The 19,334-nt window shown below is 41.1% G+C and overlaps 1 protein-coding gene across 17 annotated transcripts in view; it reads right to left on the reverse strand.

Annotated features, from left to right (window-relative positions):
* Positions 1 to 19,334, reverse strand: part of LOC117245778 (pleckstrin homology domain-containing family A member 5-like) — a 623,723-nt gene that overhangs the window by 303,481 nt on the left and 300,908 nt on the right. Inside the window, exon 1 of one of the 17 annotated variants that reach the window (XM_078165314.1) lies at positions 18,636 to 18,717. The exons of the other annotated variants lie outside the window; for them this stretch is intronic. The gene's annotated coding sequence lies outside the window, so the exon portion shown is untranslated. Of the gene's footprint in view, positions 1 to 18,635; positions 18,718 to 19,334 lie in introns of those variants that run through there. 17 annotated transcript variants of the gene reach the window in all.

A 19,334-nucleotide genomic window follows, 5' to 3' on the forward strand; every position in this document is an offset into this window, starting at 1 on the left:
GCCATTATAGAAAATGAAGGTATTCTCTCAACCGAAGTTATACCTTAAGAGGTTTTTAATCTGAAACAGATACAGTAAGTATTGAGTTTGAAATGACAGCGCGATGCATTAACTTTAATAATACAAATGGGAGCAGATAAATAGTTAAAGTATAAAAATACAGAGAAAATAATAAATAATGGCCTGTTTATAATGTGGTCTGTTTTAAATGAAGCTGGTACCCTCTGCAGCTGTGGTAAGTAAAAAGCCCCACCACAATCTTTTTTAATTTTCTTACTTTATGTCTGTCTCCATTATCAAGAAATAACATTGTTTGCTAGCTTGATGCTAATGGAAGTACTCACCAGGTTGACAAAGTGCCTCTGCTGTTTCATGCTGGCATTTTTCCCTTTTTACTCTGTTTTGGTAATGTCCATAGAGGACCTATAATTAAGGCTGGGGTGTTGTTGTCATACAGTTGTCTACGGCAGCAGATTGCTCTGTGTTCCCATTGGTCAAAGTGATGGCTGTGACGGGAGAAATGGTGAACGACAAAAAGAAAATCAAACACGCTCGACGTGTTAGTTGTCATTAACTATGACGTACTACACTAGGTGAAACGATGGATTATTGTGTACACAAGCAGCAATTAGCAGCTAACTCAAAGAAGAAGAGCAGCGGACAAAAACGTACATAAATTGGGGAGCAATTGAGGTCCTCGGGCTCCTTACCCTCTGAGCAGAGGCCGAGATCAGCTACCATATAACAGGGATGGTAAATGATTGTTATTGACATGTTATGCCGTTGTTATTGTTCAGAAAGTGCTGCCTACATGTATGTTTTGTGTCACACTAGAGGCTGATGCTGTTGTGTTGCACGTTACTCCCATCACGCCTCTTTTGCTTCCAGGATGCTGGCTAGCTGTCTAAAATCACACACTGGAGTGGTATGGTGCTGCTGCACAAAGAAGAGACTTGGTAGCACCAAGCTCAGCGCCACCTCCTGTGTAAAAAGGGCTTATAACTGTAACTTGATACAATCCCAGGGCTCTGACTGGCAGTGAAGGCTGGCAAATGACAGTTGAGGTTGACAAGTTAAGGCCCTGACACACCAGGCCGACAGTCTGTTGTAGGTCAATCTTGGGCTGTTGGTGAGCATCTGTCACCCTAGTCCCGCACAGTGGCCCCTCTTCAGTTTTGGTTTTGGCTGATTCAAACCGTTGAATTGCTGTCAGCTACGGTAAAGCCAGTGAAAGAAGTTACTCTGTCAGTTCAGTTCAGCACACGAGAAAAGAAAGTGAAGTGAAAAAAGCAGACAAAGAGCTAACACCAAGAGTGAGACCAAGAAACATTCGCAGAAACGTGTCCTGATGGTTTGTGTTTTTGTTCTCTGGCACATGGTAAATATGTTCTGTTGTTCCAACATTGGATTGTGTTGTTAATGTACTTACTGGCTTACTAGCATCAAGACAGTCCTCTGTATTCCTTTTTGAATAATGATTACAGATGACCTATGTGTGGAGTTCAAATAAACACAAGAAATTTGTGCTCTAGAGAAGGCATCAGCATGCAGTGAATAATCTCCTAAGCCCTATGATAAGATATTATGGCAAGGCTTAACTATACAGACCAATGAGCAGTGATACCTAACACGTATTTGGGGTCATCAGGTGGGAACCTCCTTTCACCAGTGTTTTGTCTAGTTGGTCCCACGACACCTCCAGGAGGCTAGACAGTGATCTCTGGCATCCTAGAGACACTCCCCTAATGCCAGCCCTCACTGCTCCCCGCAGTGACCCAACAACCTCACACATGGCTTTCTCAGCCCAAACAGCACTGCCACCTTCAACAAACCCAGGTTCCGTTCATGCAAGCTCCAGGCAGTGACAGTGCCGATACTAATTTTCCTAGCTCAATCACCATACCCTATTTCAAATGCTACATATCATAACTCCAATATAAGCTAAAGGTAAAGGAGGTAGAAAAGATTTACTCACAGAATCAGCAAATACATTCATCTTGTAGCATGGTCTCAAACAAAAGGGACTCAAATAGGCCACTCCCACACTTAAATAACCTTCCTCTTCCTGGATTTTCTCCTGAGAGGACTAATTGGTGGATCTCTCCACCTGATCTCAAGGAATTATGTACCCTGCTTAGTAGGTCCCCCTGCTGGCCCCCAACTGACATTATTCCTCCTCATCCAAATCCACTGACTCGATCTAGCTGCTTTATCTGACATTTCCTTCACTGTCTTCCTCAAACTCTGCCCCCGCACTCCGAGTTCCCCCGGGAGCGAGACAGCCGATCTTTCTATGAATTCCCTACACCCCACTTCCACTGGACAAATCCTAGTTTTCCATCCTCACTGCTCAGCTTCTGCTCCTAAGTCTGCATACCTAAGTTTTTTTCTTTCATAGGCTTCTTCTAAGTCTTCCCAAGGAACTGTCAGCTCAATGAAATAAACTATCCGTTGACTCACTGACCACAACACTATGCCAGGCCTCTAATTGGTACAAACTATTTCCTGGGGAACAATAAGCTTTCCCCCTAAATCTACTTGCATTTCCCAATCACAAGCACCTTCTAGGCGGCCACACCCTTGCCTCCTTACTAACTTATCAATTCTGTATTTCTCCCCCTCACGGACAAACTGAATTGTTAAACTCCTGTTCTTAAAACCTTCTGAATTTGCCTGTCTTCGTTTCCCTTCGATGCCTGCAGCTAAACTTTTCAATACTTGATTATACTGGCCTTGTGACAAGCTAACTTTACAGCCTGACAAAATATGCTTTAAGTTTGCGGTACCTGAAAACAGTGGGCATGATGGGTCCCCATTTACCTGCAGTTTAGTTTCTGGGGGGTTGGTAAAACATTGTATGTAGCCCCTACCAGGAATCTAATACGATTCTCCTCCATATTTCACAGGTCCCTTCATCTAAGCTTCCTCTTCTCTACACTTTCCCAATTCAACCACTGTCCCTGCTTAGCCTGGGCCACTACCTTTGCACCCCTTAATATCTCCCCCTGTCTACGTATCTGTTCCACAACCAGCTTTCTTTTATCTTTGGGACCTGCTTTATTCCATACCGGTTTGCTTGAGCCAAGCCCCAGGCCTCCCTGGCCAAACTGAACATTACAACATTACTACAATCTCTGCATGCCTAAGAGCTGCCTCTGCCTCCTGAACTGCCGATCTTGGGTTCCATTTCCTCCTCTTGGTTGCATTTCGAACTACACTCCTAACTACCACGTCCTTACTCCCAGATAACAACAGCTCTGTCCTGACCTTGGTACATTTAAATTCCTCACTTAAACTAGATACTAGCAGCTGTTGTATCCCTTTTCCATACAATGCAACACTACTTAGACACCTAGGGGTGCCCAACCACTTCCTAATATAGGACCTAACCGACCTTTCCATTCTCTCCACAACAGGTATTGGAATTTCATAAACTGACAGTGGCCACATTAACCTAGGATATAGCCCAAACTGCAAACACCACAACTTCAACTTTCCAGGAAGTTCTGATTTATCTATTATATCCAATCCTTCGGCCACATATTTTCTAAATTTCACCACCTGTTCCTCATCATTCAATTTCACATTGTACCACCTACCTAAGCTCTTTATTGATTTTTCCCTAATTGTTGGGATTTCCTCATCATCTATGACAAACTTCCTATAACTTAACTTCCCTCTAGGTATTGAGATGCTTCTAAACTTACTAGGCTTGATCTTCATGCTGGCCCACTTGAGGTTTCTTATTTACCCTCTCTAGTAGCCTCTTTGTATATGGCATTGTTGTGGTCACCAGTGTCATGTCATCCATGTAAGCCCTAACTGGTGGAAGATGCACCTCGTTCTGCTGTCTCTCCCCACCTATCACCCACTTGCAAGCCCTGATGATTACTTCCATTGCCATAGTAAATGCTAATGGAGAAATTGTACACCCTGCCATATTACCTATTTCTAGCCTCTGCCAACCTATTGTGAAACCTGCTGTACTTAGGCCTAGTCCACACGAGCACGGGTATTTTTAAAACCGAACTTTTTTTGGCCTCCAGTTTTTAAAAAAAATGCGTCCATACGAGCGGTGTAATAAAAATACCTCCGTCCACATGACACCGCAAATTCCACTATCAAGCAATGTAATACACATGCCAAAGCAGTAGGTGGTGATATAACTCCTAACTGTAAGGCCATTGTAGCCAATCAGAAGGCAGTAAAACGTCATTACCGGAAAAACAACAAGCGCGAAAAATCTATATAATAATAATAATTAAATATATATATATATATATATATATATATATATATATATATATATATATATATATATATAATCAATATGCTGCTAAATAGCAGCAGTATTTTGTTTAGGTCCATCCTCAAATCGTCTCTCGCACACACGGGATCGGGTAATAACACAGCTGTTTTCTGTTTACGTCGCACACTGTGACGTCATACAATGGAGATGAGACAAAATAACTGCAGTTATCCTGTCTACACATGACTGCTGACACTGGACTTTTCCAAAAAGTTCACCCTGGACTCCGGTTACAAATAACTCCGGTTACAGGGGCCCAAAACTGCGGTTAAGTGTGAATGAAAGGCCAAACCATGTGCAAAGAGTCATGGTTTTATAAATACCCATGTTGGTGTGGACAGCCCCTTAGACACAATCTAATATCCTGAAAATATGCTTTCACTAAGTTAACAACTACCTGTGGCACTTTGAAGCAGTCAAACGCACTCCAAATGAGGCTATGTGGTACTGAACCAAACGCATTTGCAAGAAAAATATTGCATGCAGGTCCCCTTTTTTTAATCTTTGCTGCCTGAATCTGGTGTCAGATCATGCTAGTATGCTGTAAACACCCTGCAAAACCTTGTATTCCTGCCTTCTGCACCATAGTATCTATTAAGCTATTCCTTTCCAAGTAGCTAGCTAATCTGTGCTACTACACTAAAGAAAATCTTCCCCTCTACATTCAAGAGAGAAATCATCCTTTCTTAACTGTCTCCTTTCCTGAACTAACTTCTCTATTTCTCTTTGCCGCCTAGACTTACCTGACTGTACCCTCTCACCCCTCTTTCTCTCATGCACCCCAAACCTCTCTGCACCATATGAGTAAATTACAGTATATCTCCCATCTTTTCTAACTTTTCTATCGCATTTCCTCTAAGCCTGCTTAAGATTACTGACAAATCTCTATTAACTATCTCCCATTGTTCTTCTCTGATTGGCCTGCTAACCTCAGTGTCACCTGCATCCCCTCTTACTACGTTCTCCTCCTCCTCCTCAGTGACAGTGTTACTAATATCCTGCGAACTGTGGTTTTCTACCTGTCGCTGGACTTCATCTTACTGACTCGACTGACTTCTTTGGAAGTACTGGTCAATATGGCTACTCAGCCCTTACTTTGTCACACATTTCGTCTTTCCCTGATGAGTTCTGAGGCCTTTTATTGATGTTACTTTTTGCCAGCCACAAGGACAAAGCATCTTGTTCTCGATTGTGCTACTTTTGTCCTCTACAGATGCGCTCGCCTTGCCCTGAGTGCTGCTAATTTTTGCCCTGGTGGATAGGTCTGTGCCCCTATCCTTCACTGAGTCACAGATCCAATGCATAGTCGTGTCCGTTCCAGTGTCTGTTACTGTGTAATCCACCTGTGAGTCATTTTCCACCCCTGCTCTCATTGACTCTTGGGGTATTTTCCCTGTGTTGGCTGTTGCTAATTTTGGTTGTAGCAAGGCTACTGGGCCTTACCACTGCTACCATGGGTTGCTAGCCCATGTCAGCACCTTTGGGAGAGTTATTGTCTCTCATTCACATGCCAATTGGCCCTCGGTTAAAGTCACTGTGGTGTGTTCATGCGCAACTTTTTGACCAAGACACGGCAACATGTGGCGACGTAGCAGGGGGCATTTGTCCCCGTTAGTTCTCTGAAGTTGGGTTGGTGTGTCTGGGCCTGAAAAATTTAATTTCACCCTTGGAGACTGATAAAGTAAATATATATATATATATATATAAATGTATATATAAATGTGTATGTATATATATATATATATACATATATATATATATATATACAGTACAGGCCAAAAGTTTGGACACACCTTCTCATTCAATGCGTTTTCTTTATTTTCATGACTATTCACATTGTAGATTCTCACTGAAGGCATCAAAACTATGAATGAACACATGTGGAGTTACGTACTTAACAAAAAAAGGTGAAATAACTGAAAACATGTTTTATATTCTAGTTTCTTCAAAATAGCCACCCTTTGCTCTGATTACTGCTTTGCACACTCTTGGCATTCTCTCCATGAGCTTCAAGAGGTAGTCACCTGAAATGGTTTCCACTTCACAGGTGTGCCTTATCAGGGTTAATTAGTGGAATTTCTTGCTTTATCAATGGGGTTGGGACCATCAGTTGTGTTGTGCAGAAGTCAGGTTAATACACAGCCGACAGCCCTATTGGACAACTGTTAAAATTCATATTATGGCAAGAACCAATCAGCTAACTAAAGAAAAACGATTAGCCATCATTACTTTAAGAAATGAAGGTCAGTCAGTCCGGAAAATTGCAAAAACTTTAAATGTGTCCCCAAGTGGAGTCGCAAAAACCATCAAGCGCTACAACGAAACTGGCACACATGAGGACCGACCCAGGAAAGGAAGACCAAGAGTCACCTCTGCTTCTGAGGATAAGTTCATCCGAGTCACCAGCCTCAGAAATGGCAAGTTAACAGCAGCTCAGATCAGAGACCAGATGAATGCCACACAGAGTTCTAGCAGCAGACCCATCTCTAGAACAACTGTTAAGAGGAGACTGCGCCAATCAGGCCTTCATGGTCAAATAGCTGCTAGGAAACCACTGCTAAGGAGAGGCAACAAGCAGAAGAGATTTGTTTGGGCCAAGAAACACAAGGAATGGACATTAGACCAGTGGAAATCTGTGCTTTGGTCTGATGAGTCCAAATTTGAGATCTTTGGTTCCAACCGCCGTGTCTTTGTGAGACGCAGAAAAGGTGAACGGATGGATTCCACATGCCTGGTTCCCACTGTGAAGCATGGAGGAGGAGGTGTGATGGTGTGGGGGTGTTTTGCTGGTGACACTGTTGGGGATTTATTCAAAATTGAAGGCACACTGAACCAGCATGGCTACCACAGCATCCTGCAGCGACATGCCATCCCATCCGGTTTGCGTTTAGTTGGACGATCATTTATTTTTCAACAGGACAATGACCCCAAACACACCTCCAGGCTGTGTAAGGGCTATTTGACCAAGAAGGAGAGTGATGGAGTGCTGCGGCAGATGACCTGGCCTCCACAGTCACCGGACCTGAACCCAGTCGAGATGGTTTGGGGTGAGCTGGACCGCAGAGTGAAGGCAAAGGGGCCAACAAGTGCTAAACACCTGAGTGTGCAAAGCAGTAATCAGAGCAAAGGGTGGCTATTTTGAAGAAACTAGAATATAAAACATGTTTTCAGTTATTTCACCTTTTTTTGTTAAGTACATAACTCCACATGTGTTCATTCATAGTTTTGATGCCTTCAGTGAGAATCTACAATGTAAATAGTCATGAAAATAAAGAAAACGCATTGAATGAGAAGGTGTGTCCAAACTTTTGGCCTGTACTGTATATATATATATATATATATATTTATAAATGAGGCTGGGGTTGATAGATGATCCTGACAAACACCCACTGAGGGTGGCAAACAACAGCTGTCTCTGGCCAACAGTAGCTAAAGCCGACAAAGTGCCGCTAAAACTGACAAGCTGAGTCTAATGGAGTGCAGTCGAAGCTAAGAAAAGTTAATCTCAGCCTGACAAAGCTCAGTGTATAATGATAATAGATTTCTGTGGAGGCTGCTGTTAAATATCTGATCGCAATACTCCTTCCATCACTGCTCATGTTTCACCCTGTAGAAGCTCCTGCTTGACAATCCTAAGCAGCTCTACCATAGATACCAACCTGGCTTGTGGAGTTAATGTGCTGTTCCACTCAGTTCCACTCACACAAAGCCGTCAGGACGAGCGTGCCAACACATTCAACCAGCAACAAGCAAAATCTCCTTTCCTACACTGAGACCCAGTAGCACAACAAATCACCTTCCTTGCTCAATCAGAAAGCAATTCCTTTGTCCCATTATTACTGGGGGAAGAGTTTTAATCAGGTTAGCTAAGAGACACACTGTGCTGTTAGACAAGTCTGTTTACCTGTGGGTTATGTCTGAGCTGTGTGCTGCATGCATACCAATAAGATGCAGTTATACAGTGTAATTTCAATTCATGGTTATTTTTTAAACTGGATAGACACCAACACTTAAAGTCCAAAACACAACTTAAAGTTCTTAATATAAAATGACAACTAAGACCACAGGGTTATTTATGTTTCCTCAAAGTGATGATGAAGCTCCTTTCTAATGAGCCTGAGTACTTACTATAAAATACAGCCCTGACTCCCAGATATCACATTTAAAGGTTGATTATGTAGAATAATTATTAAAAGCTATAATTTAAAAAAAAAAAAAAATACATCCACAGTGCGTTTAGAGGGGTGCAGAATAAAAGTATAGCATTTCCTTGAAAAATTATATTTTGTCTGAATTAAATAATTTTATAAATTTTGATGGGTTCGACAATGACGTCATGTTTACATCGTACCAGCCAATAGCGACCAGGCATTGCCGGTTGCCAAGTACGGTCTCTATGCTCAGCATGATGGAGTCTGGATGTCCAGCAGCTGCTTTAGAGCCCCGGAGAACGGTGCGTTATCCATCCCAGCAACAGAGTGACCGGAGAAGGGCAAAGACAAGAGTAAATATTGGCAAAGCATTTGCTTGATGGACTCAAATAAAGGATTCCCACGGCGTAAGAACGCACGCGGAAATGGCTACTTTTCTCCTCGATCGGTAAGCTAACTCACTTGCTAACTTAGCTAATGTTACCTGTCGGCACTGATGGTCAATTTACTTTTTCAAGATAGATTTAACGCAAGCAGGCTGTGATACTGCTTTATAAACCGTGATTATGTGAGACTGTCTCATGACAATCAGGTATGAGTGGTGCGACGTCAGTGGTAAACAACAACCGTGTAGATCAACAAGAGATAACATGGAGTGCAGGAGAGAGCAAGACCATGCAGCGTTTAATGCTTGGAAGTACCGACATTACTTTGATTTTGACTCGGTAAAAAGTGACACAAACATTAGCATCTGCAGTGTACTCTGCGTGGTAAGAAAACTTTTATATACAGCGAAACATCCCACCTCAAATATGAGCAAGCACCTAACAAGCTGGCACAGGTTAATCTCATTGAGAAACCCCCGGATCCTCCCACTAACATTTAACCGTTTACACTAATCTGATGTTTGTAAAGTCTATAAACACAATGACTGAACAAACATTATTATTTCTGTGTGCACATTTTTGTAATTATGGTTATCTATTAGGTCTGATGTCGTCCTTTCCTTGGTTATCATAGATTAGCTGGGCTAAACAGTAGCTGTTAGCGGTGTTTGTAATAGGTAACTCAGTAACTCTAAACAGACCGTGAAAAAAAATTCCAGCAGATTTCTTAATTACAACATGATTGAGTTTAATGAAGTAGTCGCCAACCCAACGTGGCCCGCAGCGGAACGGGGGCTTGAGCCCGCTTCATGCAGCCACTGATGCCTTCTAGACATTGTGATTTCCCAAAACTGAATAAATACCACACATAACATCATATATATATATAGACCTATAGCTAGGCTAATGTTAAATACTGTTGTAAAATGAATTGATTAGTCGAAATTAGTCGTTACCCTGTATGATTCATCACTTGACATGGTGCAGGCTGATGGCTTCACACACTTGGCATCGAACCTGGCAACCTGACTACTGGAATTATGTTTTGTAGTTGCGACTACAATCTAGACACACTAGATGGCGGTATTCTGTTCATTCTACATAATCAACCTTTAAATATAAATACCTTGAAACAGCAAATACATTTAGAGGGAAACTCAGTGCTGATGGAAATATGTTTTATATAAACACAGTGAGGAGATGTTGCTTATCAATGTACTTGTGAAGTTGCAAAAATGGTGATACTGAACATATCAGCAAAATGCTAACTGACAACATATTTTAGTTGTTTTGTGTTTTTGTTACAGTATACAGTTGTAGTGACGGGATGTAAAATTTTGAAATTCTGGGCCGAGACCAATGTTAAAATTAAAAATTTGGCTGATAGCTGATACCAATGTTTCTGATATGGTTGTTTATTTTGTTTATGTTATTATTCATTCCCTCTTTTGCACCAGGGAAACAAAGAAATCTTCATTATAAGAAAAAAAAACCTGAACTGTTTTAAACTAATTAAGCCCCCCATTACACTACCTTTGAATGAGCATAAATTCAATCATACAAATTTATGAATCAACCTGTAATATATCTTTTCACATGAAAAACATCTTTGAAATAACTGTCTTAAACACTGCTTCAAAAGCTTTTTACTACATAAAGTACACTGTAAACCCAATTCACTCACCCAACGTAATAAAAAAATGAATATGTTGCATGACCCTTGTCTGACAGGAATTTTATGGCAGTTTCACATAGCCTTTTTGATTTTGAGCATTTAACTCTATGTCATATGATTTTGTAAAATGTAATTTATGACTGCCCATGTTTCCAAGATTTCCAATAAAAAGAAAATATTTGATCACAAAAAAATCCCCTCTATGTCATATGAACATAATAACATTGAGTACACATTTTACAACAATATTTTTAATTTCATTGAACTATAAAAATATATTGTGATGAGCTTAAGTTTCTGGACTGTTAGAATAAGGCAAAGAGATGAACTCTGAATCTGGAAGTACTCTTTATTTCACCTCAGCAAAACTTATGTTAGACACTCTAACATCTCCACAGGCGGGAGGTCACTAAATGTGTATGTAACTTAAGTCATGGTTTAGAAACCATTTAAACACTTTTTTCTTTGGCTTATGGCCTTAAACACACTGTCTCACTGCATGCTGGGGAACTCCACCCATTTAGCCCCAACATGATATGCACAATATGTTAAGTTCACAATCATAGTGTTGCTTAGTGTGGCCTTCAGGCAAAACTGGCTTTCTAAATTTTAGTCAGATTAACTCAAAACTCAAAAATTGTTGTCTTAATATAAAATAATGATGTCAAGGTCACAAGGGATTTTGTGTCAAGTGAACATAACGTTTTTTTTGTGTCAAGTGAACATAAAGCTTTTATGTAATTTTGACAATGCCGGACATTTGCGTAGACTTTATATTAAAACTCTGTGTCACGGATGGATTGGGGTTTACAGCGGTTTATATATCATATTTCCCTCTCTAATATCGTTTTTATATTGCTGAGAAAACATTACCATTTTTTTTCTTTCAAAAAGCTCTATTTATTCACATTTCTCACCAAAAACTATATTTTACAAGATTACACTAAACACATCATGAGAAAGTTAAAATTTACCTTTGCCTGATACTCATTTCTACCGAATACAGCTCGAATACATCATAATGTAGGCCTAACTCAATGCAACCTTAGTAAGCCATTAGTTGCAGCCACAGTCTGCTAACAGCTCTTGTCCTTATGATTTTAACATAGATTCGTTGTTCACAATGTAGCATTATCAGGGAAACAATAGGGTGCCTCCTCTGACGTGTTAAAAGTGAGTTTAATATGTCTTTTCCTCCTGAAGGCATCCCCAGGAAGAGCTCTGTTTGTCACAAACACGTTTTCTATTGGTCCTGGGACAACGGGATACTGACTGCTACTTGCCATCTTGTCACATAGCAGTGAGATCACAGAGCCCATTTGCCAAACAGTCATTGCATTCTTCTTGTACCTGCTCATTAATTTCAGTTTGTGGCTATAGTCTGGAGCCCTGCTTTTCAGCCTGCACGAAATTGATGTGGCACAACAGAAAAACATCGGCCATTACCATTGGTGAATGTCATCATATTTGATAATAGTAACCTGCTAATGGCAGTCAACAAGGAACTACATGCTAATTGTGCTCAAACTTCTAAGGGGTATTAGTGTATTGATGTAATGTTGTATTTGTATTTTAGTATATGTATTTTGGTATGTGTATAGTAGTATGTCTTTTGTAGTAGATGTATTGTGGTAAATGTTGTGATGTTTGTATTGTAGTGTAGTAGTATGTGTATTGTAGTATGAATATTGCTGTGTATTTAATGTCGATACATGTGTTGTGGTATATGTTGTGATGTATGTGTTGTATTGTACTATGTGGATTGCAGTTTGAACGTTGTTGGATGTGTATTGTGGTGTATGTGTATTGTGCCTATCAATTTGGGGGAACAAAAGGTATATATACATATATATTGTATATTGGCATTTACTGATGATAAATCAATACATCCCTAAACTAATCTTTTTTTTAAATTATAATTTTCATCAGTCTTCAACTAAAATCCCTATCTTTACCTTATCTTAAACAAAAAGCTTTTGTTGTCTTAACCTTAAGACAAGTTATTTGTTATTACATTTATTAATATGTAAACAAAACCACATTTGGTAACATACAAACGTCATTTCTAATGGGCAGCATTGCAAGATAATATGCTGCTGCCTCTTTGACACCTCTTAAATGATAGAGAGGCCTTTTTTTCTGGGTTCCTGCCACCCCCTGGCCTCCTCCCCAGTTTGTTACACTTTACCTGCTCTCTGGGGTGATGGCCGAGTTATATAACACAACGTGAACCCCTAAATACGCTGTATCATTATCATGTCAAAAAGACAAAAGTTCTCTGGTGCCCACTCAACTACCACTACACTACTGAGAGGACTGGATGTGAAAAAGAAAATATGCTAGGATCTCCACTGCAACAAACTGAAAAGTTAGAGTGTACCACTATAACCAGTTGAATATAGAAAATCACCATTTCTCATGCTTCTCAGTTTTCAGCATTTTGCTGCCGCTGGTTCTTGTGCCACACAAATCACGTTACTCATACGCTATCACACTCCCATATTAGCTCCCATGTTGCTATTGGTAACTGTGACAGACGGCTGACAGGATTGAAATTGTGATGAGGGTCCCTGGAGTTGAGTGCCATCAGGCAGCCAAGGATTCCACCAAAGAGACAATCCAAAAAAATATTGGAGAGATGGAAATCTGGGAGGAATAGAGGCAATTTCTTTCCTCCTGTCCTAATAGCCTATCCTCTTCTACATATTTCATCATCGTCATCATCATCTTCACAGTCAGCTGCAGTTAGCCTCGACGCCCACAGCCTCTCAGTGCATAAAAAGGCCAGTTATATTCTCCTTCTGGCCTTTAGCCAGACAAAACCCACTCATTTCACATTTTCACACTTTAAGTGTTTGGCTGACAAGTAACTTCCAATGAGGGCAGTGGTAGACTAAGCTTCAAGACCTGCCATTAACTGCACATCAGCACTCAGCCACTGGATGAAGTCATACATTATGAAACAAGCACTTAATCCTTGCTCATATCAGCGGCACATAACCACAAGTACATTTATTCACATTTATGAAGTATTAAAGGTACAGCATTTTCACATGTATGTATTACTATCGCTTTCTACTCTTTAAGGCAATGATTAAAGGACCTAGCCAAGACTAAGCGGTGGTTGTTCTACATCAGACAAAAGCGAAATCATAAAAAAAGTACTGAAAAAAGTACAGTTATTATAAAGTTAAATAAAGTACTGTTAAAATAAAGTTAAATAATTTACTATTGTATATAAAATACTGTTATAGTATTAAATGAAATACTGTTACAATAAAGTTCAATAGCTTACTCTTATAACAAAATTATAGTTTTGTTATAATAATGTACTAAAATATTTTAAAACTAAATAATTTAAAACTACATAATTAACTATTGTAGTAGAATAAAAAAGTACTGTTATAATAAAATTAAATAATTTACTACTGTCATAAAGCTAAATAAAGTGCTGTTATAATAAAGTTAAATAATTTACTATTGTAATAAAGTTAAATAAAGTACTGTTTTAGTAAAGTTAAATAATGTACTACTGTAGTAAATTTCAACAAAGTACTGTCATTATAAAGTTAAATAAAGTACTGTGATAAGAAAGTTAAACTAAGTACTGTTATAATGAAATAAATCAAAGTGGAACCACCAGCGCTTTTATTCTGAAAAACCCAGTTTGTCTCAAGCTGGAAGTGTTAATTGTCGTGTTTTTGCTGTGAACTAGAAGCTCCCGGTCATCAGTCAATTGTTAGCAGTTAGCAGACAGTTAAATTGTTACCGCAGCACCTTTAAACATGAGGATTTAATCACTGTAAGCTGGAAACATATAACAGCTCCACAGTTAATATATCAATAATATTTGCAAATTGCACTGGTGCAACTTGCTAATATGGAATGGTCACAAAATGTAAATAAATATTGCAGTCTGGAGCCCTGCAGGTACAAAACCACATGACTTGCCTGCTCACACATTATCGCCTTGGAGAAAGTGGTCTTCATGGGCAGGGGAGTGCATTAGAAGCATCATGTTTGATCATGAGTCACACATATTTTTTTCCTTCTTTTTGTGTTTGTGAAAGAAAGGGAGACAGCCATAGTGTCAGACTGAAGCTCCCAGAGCCTTCAGTCTGACATCGCCTCCATTGAAGGCGATTTATAAAGGGGGGGAATTTGATTTTTCTCTAACCAATCAGTAGAGATCAAGGACCCACCCAGAATCTGACGTCATTAGTATCCATGCATCAGGGGTGCCGAAAACAAGCGCGCATTGCCCGTTTAAAATGTCTCCGTCGTCGTGCACGCCCAGCTGCAACGCCGTTAAATCCAGTTTAACAGCTTCCTTAATTTGGCCCTCCATTAACGCGAGTAGTGGCGAAATACCTTGATAGCATTGTTAATGTGGTCTGTAGGATCTGTAGTGGTTGCCATTGTTGCTATCCTCACCAGTTACCCACCGGCGTACAGCTTGACATCAGCGTGGCGCTGATTGGCTATTCGCTAGACCCGCCCCTACCTCCGGCATTCATTGGTCCGTCCATTGTTTGGACGAGATAAATCGCAAATTCATTGCAGTATGCCAGACCAGAGATGCAAGCCTACTTAGTTGAGTGGGCGGGGTCTATGGTCTGGAACCAGGCCTAGACAGCCATAGGAGAGTGAGAGAACTTAAACACCAAAGCCAGTCCTATGCCGGTGGCTTAAAAAAATGACATGACTATTTATACTCAGTGTTCACAATATAGTCATTTTATACATCCCACGTGGAGCAAGCCATGATACATCAAGTATAATCGATATATTGCTCACCTCTACAGTTTGGGTTATCATGTTACCTCCCAATTAAGTTTGTGTGACCTGGTTTTGTTTCCAGCCTGTCTGATCATGTGACTTCTTTTGAGTGATACTGCCTTGTTCCTAGATCTCTGATATTAGCTTAGTGAACACAATTCCATCATAACTGATAGAAAGTTGCATAAATACAATCCAGGTTTTAATGAAATTTTAATTTCACTTCAAGGGAAGTGTGATCATGATTTCACAATAATTGGCACTGGTCTGCCAGTTTGCTTGCCCGTAGTTTTATTTGTTTGTAGCCGTGACAGTAAGGGCTCTAGTTTCCCGGCGCAGGGTGGCGCAGGGTGGCGAACCCCGCGCAGAGCTAGTTTCAAGCAGCGCAACCTGAGGCGCGCTCAGTTTGGTAGTTTGGCAGACCGAGGTGCGCTGAGATGGGTGTGGCGGCACAGCAGGGGGAGGTGTCGACAGATGCAGCTTGGTGCAGTGACAGTTTTGTGCCAAAAGGCTTCACCGAAGGTGCGCTAAAAGCTCACCAGCTGAAACCAGGTCTACTGTCAGCGCAGGCAGAGCGCAGCCGGTGTAAGTGTAAGTTTGGCTGACCGGCGGACAGTGCGCACACGTCACCAAAACCTCACAGGCAGGTTTCCAGAATATCAGGCACATTAATGATGCAATAAATACCCAAAAAAACACTATTCAATGCAACTATCTGCAATCAGCACATAAATGTATCTCTATATCGACTGTCCCGTCACATCTGATGTCAGATCAAAGGGGATTGGCATAGTTTGGCACGTTTGGCACGCGTAATGGAAACCCAACCTGATTTGATTAACACAGCTGCAAACTAAGGGGGTTCACATCCCTCTCAGCCAACCACAAACAGCCACAGCATCAGATAGGGAGTGTATATTCAGCATCTGTCATCTTAGAAAAGTCAAAAGAAAAGAAACAGAGTGAGACTGCAAGAGAGAAAGAGAGAGCGCTGGTGCACGAGAGAAACGCAACATTGATTTACAATTGTGGTGACTTCCTCCCAGGCTACCTTTGCATCATCAGCCAGTGGAGGTCTGCTCACAGTTCTGTATATTCGGACACTGCAAGCTTGGACCTCCCGGACCAAAACATCAGTTTCTTCCTGGGAGAAGTTTGGTCGTCTGACGCTGCTGCTCTCTTCTGCCATGGCGAATTGAGTAAACTCTCAGTACGCCTTCGCGCGGCGCATTTAAGTGTGAGAAGAGGGGCTCATTTGATTGGTGTGATGTGTGTAAAACCCACTCCACGCCTTCTCTCCTCCATCTTTCTGACTTGCGCAGGTAGGAGGGACGGAGGTGGGAAAGACCAGGTGCACGGTGTGTCAAACTTGCAAAGTCTGCCTGGCCACACCCAGTTGGCAAAGCGCAGGTGCGCTGCGCCCCCACCTCGCCCGGTCTGCGAAACTAGAGCCCTAAGGATTTACACTGATATAACTTATATGTGAAAACGCTGCTTGCAGCACCTTTGATTCCACCTGGGAGCAGGAAAAGGGACGTGAAGACAAACATACAAAAGGATCCATACATTATGTACCACATGCCTTCACTTGCACATATAGGGCACTGCTGCGTGGACTTAGATGCACAAATAAGTGGTGACACAAACAGGTCAAATAAACAGGCGGAATGGTAACTGTACTGCATCGCTAAATTGAGCCACAGTGAAAATTGAGCTTTACACTCAATTTGCATTTTGAAAGAGAGATCAAAAATAACTAGCTTGCTATTGGTCAAGCTGCATCCAGAATTTCCTGCTCCGAAATCAGCTCCTATCACCTTGTTTACCAAAAAGCCAGTTTTGATGAAACACAACAGAAAAAAGCACATTGTTGTGTCGCAGTGATGAAAGTTCATTACGCTTTCTATTCTTTCTCTAGCTGTGTAGAATTGGCAAGGCTTTGCCTGACTTCTACAGTATCCATCAGCTCAAATATCCCCATCCTTCAATCCCAGCCTGCACAGCCATTAGGACGATGATGAAGCCCTCCACGCTGTCCACACACTTGATCTATCAGCTGAGGCTGTCTGATGTGACTGTCATCACTGACATCATGCTAATGCTGCAGAGCTTCATCTACCAGATGGAGACAGAAGCAAATTCCTGGTTTCTGAATACCAGATAGACAGTGTATATACAATATGTATGTATGTATGTATGTAGCTAGATAGGTCGACAGATATTTTTTTAAAATCACTCAATCTATCTGTTTTCTCATCCATAAGGGGTAGAAAACCCTAGAACCCCCTAACCCCTAACCCCTAACCCTGGGTAAAGAACACTCCCTAACCTTAACCATCACATGGAAGTGCCTAACCCCAAGCCCAACCCTTACCTTAACCTAATACCTAATTGTAACTTGAACCCTGGAACCAACTCTTAACCTTCAAACAGGCCTATGTGGAAGTGAGGACCGGCCAAAATGTCCTCACTTTGTCAAAATGTTTTGTGGTCCTCATTATGTATCATGTACAAGTTAACACACACACACACACACACACACACACACACACACACGTAGCTAAGAGAAAAAAAGAAAAAAAATCCTACACCTAAGATATAGAAAATAGATGTCATAATTTTCTACCAAGCAATTTATCTAGAAAAAAGATATTTTGATTTCCAATCCCAATAGTCCAAAAAATATTTTTCACCTCTTTTAAATGAAACACAATGTGATTTTCTCCCCTATTCAATGGGTTTTCTTTGGCTGACAACATAAAATAGAATTTAAGGTTTTGTACATCTAAAGAAAAAAGTAGAATGAGCTTGTAACTGGCTACACATGATAGAAATATGATGTTGTATATTTTACCTTCATATATGTATGCTTTCAGAGATTCCTGTCCACCCAGAGTGAAAGCTAAAATCCATAATTAGTTACAACTGAAGAAAAGACAATGCTCCAAGACAAACAGCTGTCTCTGATTGAGTTTCACATTGATGAATCTTCTGTCGAAAATGCAAGCAGCCAGTGACAGTTCATTCAGCAGCAGTAATGACAGTAGCTGCTGAGGAAATTGCACCTCTGAATCACCCGGCTGAAACAGCACACAAACAGATCGGAGCTACGGTGAAGCAGCTCGTTTGATTTCACTACATTTTCAAAGAAAGGCTTGGCAACAGCATGTGTGAATCTTGCATCACGATCTACACTGCCAGTAAATAACCTCTCAGCATATGCCACACATATTTCACAGTGTCTGTGTACCAGCAAAATATGCACGCTCCACACATCGTAAACAAAAAACAAAACAAAACACAGCAGCGTTAAAGACCACAGCTTGTTGACTCACCAGAGGAATTGTAGCTGGAGTTATGGAGACAGGCAGAGCAGGAGGAGGACGACTGCCTCTTTCATAGGCTTTGCTCCGGGTGAAGGTAGCTCTGCTTCTGCGAGCGCTGCTAAACAGCCCTCCCTCCCTCGCTTTCTCTCCCCTGCTCTGCCTGCACCACCATTGTGCTCATGCCATCAGACACATGTGTCAACGTGGAGTGGTATCTGGCAAGAAAACCCCACAGGGCTGTCCTGTGCAGGCAGCAGAGCCGAGCAGGCATGTCCATTCAGATGTTGGAAAGAAGCCTATGGATTCTGTACTGTGCTGCACTGTCATATTGGGCAAGACTGAGGGTTTGTTAATTTATCGACATGTGATTCTCTCTGTCTCTCTTCCCTATCTCTTTGGATCACCAATTTATCTGCTGGTTCATTGCTTCATCACAAAACCTGTAAGCTAACATTAGCAACAAACAGAGCATAGAGAACATAAAACAACTAGAATTACCGCCTCATGGTGGTATGCCTCAGCAAACCCGTTGCACTTACAGTTTACATCTATGTCTGTGAAAACATGGATGCTTCACACACATCTTCCCCTCTGCAGCTCAGAGGATCTATACAATCAGTTTCAGGGTGGGCACCGAAGATTAGTGTCACCAATTCAGGATCTGACCAAATGTCTCCCCTTCTGTTCCTGAGATATGACATTGACTAA

This window comes from Epinephelus lanceolatus, chromosome 23 (genome assembly GCF_041903045.1).
Source record: "Epinephelus lanceolatus isolate andai-2023 chromosome 23, ASM4190304v1, whole genome shotgun sequence".
Lineage (NCBI taxonomy): Eukaryota > Metazoa > Chordata > Actinopteri > Perciformes > Serranidae > Epinephelus > Epinephelus lanceolatus.